This window comes from Aquarana catesbeiana, linkage group LG03, assembly GCF_042186555.1.
Source record: "Aquarana catesbeiana isolate 2022-GZ linkage group LG03, ASM4218655v1, whole genome shotgun sequence".
In the NCBI taxonomy this organism is placed as follows: Eukaryota; Metazoa; Chordata; class Amphibia; order Anura; family Ranidae; genus Aquarana; species Aquarana catesbeiana.
The window spans coordinates 1,932,189-1,938,456 of NC_133326.1; positions in this window are offsets into that span (position 1 = coordinate 1,932,189).

Below are 6,268 nucleotides of genomic sequence, written 5' to 3' on the forward strand. Positions count from 1 at the left end.
AGTGGTAGTCTAACATCCTAAACTTAGTTTATTTTATTAGGTTGTGTATAAATATCACACAGAGGACTAGTGGCCATGTTCAGCTATAGAGCAAGGGTCATGTTGGCGGCACCCATACAGAGTATGGGACATGTTGGTGGCACTCATACAGAGCAAGAGTCATGTTGGTGGCACTCATACAAAGTAAGGGTCATGTCGGTGGCACTCATACAGAGCATGGGTCATGTTGGTGGCACTCATAGAGAGCATGGGTCATGTTGGTGGCACTCATACAGAGCAAGGGTCATGTTGGTAGCACTCATACAGAGCGAGAGTCATGTTGGTGGCACTCATACAGAGCGAGAGTCGTGTTGGTGGCACTCATACAGAGCAAGGGTCATATTGGTAGCACTCATACAGAGCAAGGGTCATATTGGTGGCACTCATACAGAGCGAGAGTCGTGTTGGTGGCACTCATACAGAGCAAGGGTCATATTGGTAGCACTCATACAGAGCGAAAGTCGTGTTGGTGGCACTCATACAGAGCTAGAGTCATGTTGGTGGCAATCATACAGAGTAAGGGTCATGTTAGTGGCACTCATACAGAGCAAGGGTCATGTTGGTGGCACTCATACAGAGCAAGGGTCATGTTAGTGGCACTCATACAGAGCAAGGGTCATGTTGGTGGCACTCATACAGAGCAAGGTTCATGTTGGTGGCATTCATACAGAGCGAGAGTCATGTTGGTGATAATCATACAGAACAAGGATCACGTTGGTGGCACTCATACAGAACAAGGGTCATGTTGGTGGCACTCATACATTGCACAGGTCATGCTGGCTGCAATCATACAAAACAAGGGTCATGTTGGTGGCACTGATAAAGAGTAAGGGTCATGTTGGTGTCACTCATAAAGAGTAAGGGTCATGTTGGTGGCATTCACACATTGCAAGGGTCATGTTGGTGGCACTCATACAGAGCAAGGGTCATGTTGGTGGCACTCATAAAGAGTAAGGGTCATGTTGGTGGCATTCATACAGTGCAAGGGTCATGTTGGTGGCACTCATACAGACCAAGGATCATGTTGGTGGCACTCATACGGAATAAGGGTCATGTTGTTGGCATTCATACAGTGCAAGTGTCATGTTGGTGGCACTCATACAGAGTAAGGGTCATGTTGGTGGCACTCATACAGAGTAAGGGTCATGTTGGTGGCATTCATACAGAGCAAGGGTCATGTTGGTGGCACTCATACAGAATAAGTGTCATGTTGGTGGCATTCATACAGTGCAAGGGTCATGTTGGTGGCACTCATACAGAGTAAGGGTCATGTTGGTGGCACTCATACAGAGTAAGGGTCATGTTGGTGGCACTCATACAGAGTAAGGGTCATGTTGGTGGCACTCATAGAGTGCAAGGGTCATGTTGGTGGCACTCATACAGAGTAAGGGTCATGTTGGTGGCACCCATACAGAGTAAGGGTCATGTTGGTGGCACTCATACAGAGTAAGGGTCATGTTGGTGGCACTGAGCTGATGAAAGCCCGGGGAGCACTGATGTGTGCTGTACAGCTGTATATATTCTGTTTCACCATGCAGAAGGAAATTGCCAGCATCTCTTTCAGGAAATGTAATAGCAGATCATTACCTATAAAATATTGTTAACATTCCACTATAATTTTTGAATTTGAATTCCCTCATGTGAAATCATCCACTTTCCTCTCCAGCTAGGAAAACATTATCGGTAGCACATAAACACGAGAACACGCTCTGAATTCTGTATTACTTCCAGAATGATATAAAGCCATATGTGTGAAAGAACATGGCCACAGAAAGAAACCCATCACCGGGAAAATCATTTTCATATTAAAAAATGCTGGTTGCCTGGCCATTACACTGATGTGGGGATCAGTGTAGTGACTCAAACTCCTGAAACAAAGGGTCACCAAAAAGCAGCACTGCGGCTCTCCTCCAACCACTGAGCTCTCTATGCAAAACTAAGCAGAGGGGACTTTGTGAGGCTGCCTGCACACACATATGATAGCGATTCCATGCACACTGACCCAGTAACCAGTCTAGGGGATGTCTTTCGGGTTTTTCATGCTGAGAAAACCTGTAACCGGGGACCTCTGACTCCACTGCAGTGCTGTATTTAGGTTTTGTGGTGCCCCAGGCCCGACTTAACCACTCCTGGACCGCCTGCCATCATCATACGTCGGTACTTTGATGCGGAATATCATTGTTATGGCAGCAGATAGCTGCCATAAGCCCGGTATTTTTAAAAAATGGTGGGCGGTCAGCTTTCAGATAAAAGTGGTCTCTGCGACTGGGGGGGGGATCAGACCCCCCAACTAGCACATATCCTTTCCCCTCCCAAAGCACCCCCCAGCACACATCCCCTTACCCCCCTCCCATCACTCCATGTGTGCATCTGTTATCTGCCCCCCCTTCCTGGTTACTGTGTCACCCACCACCGTAAACTATACACAGGCCTCGGACCAGCAGTGCGGCTCTTGCAGTGGAGTCGTGCCCCTCCTCTGTGGCTCCTCCTCTTCCTGGCTGTGTACACTAGAACATTGGAGCCGAGGAGTGTGTGTGGTTGTCAGTGGGGAGAGAGGTGTTGGCTGTTACGGAAAGCCACACCCATTACAATCTAATTGTTTCATCATAACTATACAGTGCAGGACCCACCTGATTAGATACAAAAGCTCACAAAATGTGCCTCCTCCTACCTCCAAAGCCTCTCTATTGGTCATAGAGGCTGCCAATCAAATTAAAGGACCAATATGAAAGCACAAGAGGTGAGAGGAGGCAAGGCCAAACTCAACTGTTACCAGATTTACAGATAGGTATGACAAGTGCTCTTCAGCATCGCCTTCACTCCATTTTTCTTCATCTTCTTGGTTGGCTCCATTGTTCTTTATCGCCTTATTTTGCTCCATTGTTCTTCATCACCTTAGTTCGCTCCATTGTTCTTCATTGTCTTGGTTTGCTCCATTGTTCTTCATTGCCTTGTTTTGCTCCATTGTTCTTCATCACCTTAGTTCGCTCCATTGTTATTCATTGCTTTGGTTAGCTCTATTGTTATTCATTGGTTTGGTTAGCTCCATTGTCCTTTATTGCCTTGGTTCGCTCTATTGTTCTTTATCACCTTGGTTTGCTCCATTGTGCTTCATTGCCTTGGTTCGCTCCATTGTTCTTTATTGCCTTGGCTCACTGCATTGTTTTTCATTGCCTTGGTTCACTCAATTGTACTTCATTGCCTTGGTTTGCTCCATTGTTCCTCATCGCTAGGGATGAGCTGAACACCCCCCTGTTCGGTTCGCACCAGAACATGCGAACAGGCAAAAAAATTGTTCGAACATGCGAACACCATTAAAGTCTATGGGACACGAACATGAATAATCAAAAGTGCTAAAAAGTGCTCTGCATCCAGCATGATGGGATGGGAGGCTCCCGCTGTGTGACGCGGTGACCCTGCCCCCCTTTGACGCACGGGGACTTCCCTGTGGCATTCCCCGTGACGTCAGAGGGGGGCGGACAGGGAAGTCACCGTGCGTCAGAGGGGGGCGGGGTCACCGGGTGGCCCCGCCCTCCGTTATTTAAGAACCGTCAGAAGAGGAGAAGCGTCACACAGCAGGAGCCTCCCATCCCATCATGCTGGATGCAGAGCGGCCCAGAAGACAAAGGGAAGAAGACGCCGGAGCCGTGGAGGAAGATGCCGAACGAGAACACTGGAGGAAGAACCAGAAGAACCAGAAGAAGAAGAAGATGGAGGAAGAAACCGAAGGAAGATAGAAGATAGCAGATATGGGATAGAAGATAGAAGATAGAAGAAAGAAGATAGAAGAAAGAAGAAGCATTTAAATAAAGGAATTGTCAAAAACTGTCTCTTGTCATTTTTAACATTTTTGACACTTTTTTTGTGAAATGGTAAGTACCCCCTTCATATTTCACACAGGGGGGAGGGCAGGGATCTGGGGGTCCCCTTGTTAAAGGGGGCTTCCAGATTCCGATAAGCCCCCCGCTCGCAGACCTCCACAACCACCGGGCAAGGGTTGTGGGGATGAGGCCCTTGTCCCCATCAACATGGGGACAAGGTGTTTAGGGGGGCTACCCCAAAGCACCCTCCCAATGTTGAGGGCATGTGGCCTGGTATGGTTCAGGGGGGGCGCTCTCTCGTCCCCCCCCTTTTCCTGCGGCCTGCCAGGTTGCGTGCTCGGATAAGGGTCTGGTATGGATTTTTGGGGAGACCCCACGCCATTTTTAAAAAAAATTTTGGCGGGGGGTTCCCCGTAAAATCCATACCAGACCTGAAGGGTCTGGTATAGATTTTGAGGGGGACCCCACGCCATTTTTTTTTTCAAATTTTGGCCGGGGTTCCCCTTATTATCCATACCAGACCTGAAGGGCCTGGTATGGAATTTAGGGGGACCCCCATGTCATTTTTTTTTTAAATTTTGGTTCGGGGGTTCCCCTGTGGGGAATTCCCATGCTGTTCTTATCAATGAACTTTTATGTGTATTGTCGGACCGGCAATTCATTAATAGCCACGAGTAGTTTTGAATGACTTTTTTTCCTTTGAAATGTCATTTTGCTGTCAGACTGTTCTAAACACAGGAAACATGCGCCCCTTTACAGGCATACTATAGACACCCCCCAGGTAGGAAATTTAAAGGGATATTACATTTTTATTGTTTCACTTCAAGCATTATTAAAATCACTGCTCCTGAAAAAAACGGCCGTTTTTAAAACTTTTTTTGCATTGATCCATGTCCCCTGGGGCAGGACCCAGGTCCCCAAACACTTTTTATGACAATAACTTGCATATAAGCTTTTAGAATTTGCACTTTTGATTTCTCCCATAGACTTTTAAAGGGTGTTCCGCGGCTTTCGAATTTGCCGCGAACACCCCAAATTGTTTGCTGTTCAGCGAACTGGCGAACAGCCGATGTTCGAGTCGAACATGAGTTTGACTCGAACTCGAAGCTCATCCCTGCTCATCGCCTTGGTTCACTCCATTGTTCTTCATCTCTTTGGTTCGCTCCATTGTTCTTCATTGGCTTAGTTCACTCCATTGTTCTTCATCTCCTTGGTTCACTCGGATTGTTCGTAATTGCCTTGGTTTGCTCAAATTGTTCTTCATTGCCTTGGTTTAACACTGAAGAAATGGCTGCACTCCAAGATCCATCAAAATTCTTATTTAATGAATGAACATCCCACCACTTTTAATGAGAGAATAAAATAGGTCAGAGGATCAAGAAATTGGAAGCCAAAATGCCACAAAAACAAAAAAACACAAGGCAAAAAGCAAAACATTTTCACTAGGTTATAATTTTGACTATATGGTCTATCATGTTCACTCTTTTCCGGCTCTTGATTTTTTGGATATTTTGAGTTTTTAATTAATTTTTTGCATTTTTGCCTTGTGTTTTTTTGTTTTTGTGGCATTTTGGCTTCCAATTTACTGATCCTCTGACTGATTTTATTTTCATCTTTAAAGGTGGTTCCTGGATCTCCTAAACCCCTATACCATACCTAGTATGATATTTTTCTCTCCCCATGACCATTTACTTTGTTTTGTCCGTTACACACAATAAAGAATTATTCGCAACATAGTTTTCATATTTCAATTCATGGAATGGTTCACAGGCTGGATTTGCTGAATATTTCTTTTTGGACATAAAAGCAATGCTCATAGGTGTTTGTATGTATATTTTTCATCTTGTGTATACATTATGATGATTTTTTTTTTATATATTAATATGTTTCTAAGTTTTGTTGTAATAACAATTTATATAATCTTCTTTATGATAATAAGTGTCTATATAGAAAGGAAACCACTAATTTTTTATGTGTTGGCAAATGTTTTAAATAACTGTTTATATTTGAAGTCTACATTCACATCTAGCTGTGCAAACAGGGACTATATTTATTTATATATATGTATCTGTGTATATATATACTTTTGGATATTTGTGACTTCATGACACACTTATCACATATACAATAGAGACCTGGTGGATCTCATTATTATACATGATTATACGTTCCCCACACATGGTTTTTGTGTGGTAGCACTCATTTACTCATTTATTTATTTGTTTACATTCATATATTTATTCAATTCTGTATGTTTCCTTAGATGTATACTTATTCTTTATTATCATTATCATTATTATAGATTTATATTTACATTCATATTTCACTTTAGTCATACAACTTTCACTGTAATATCGTCATTCTTATTATTATCATTATCACATTGCTAATTAGTTTACCAATAATTC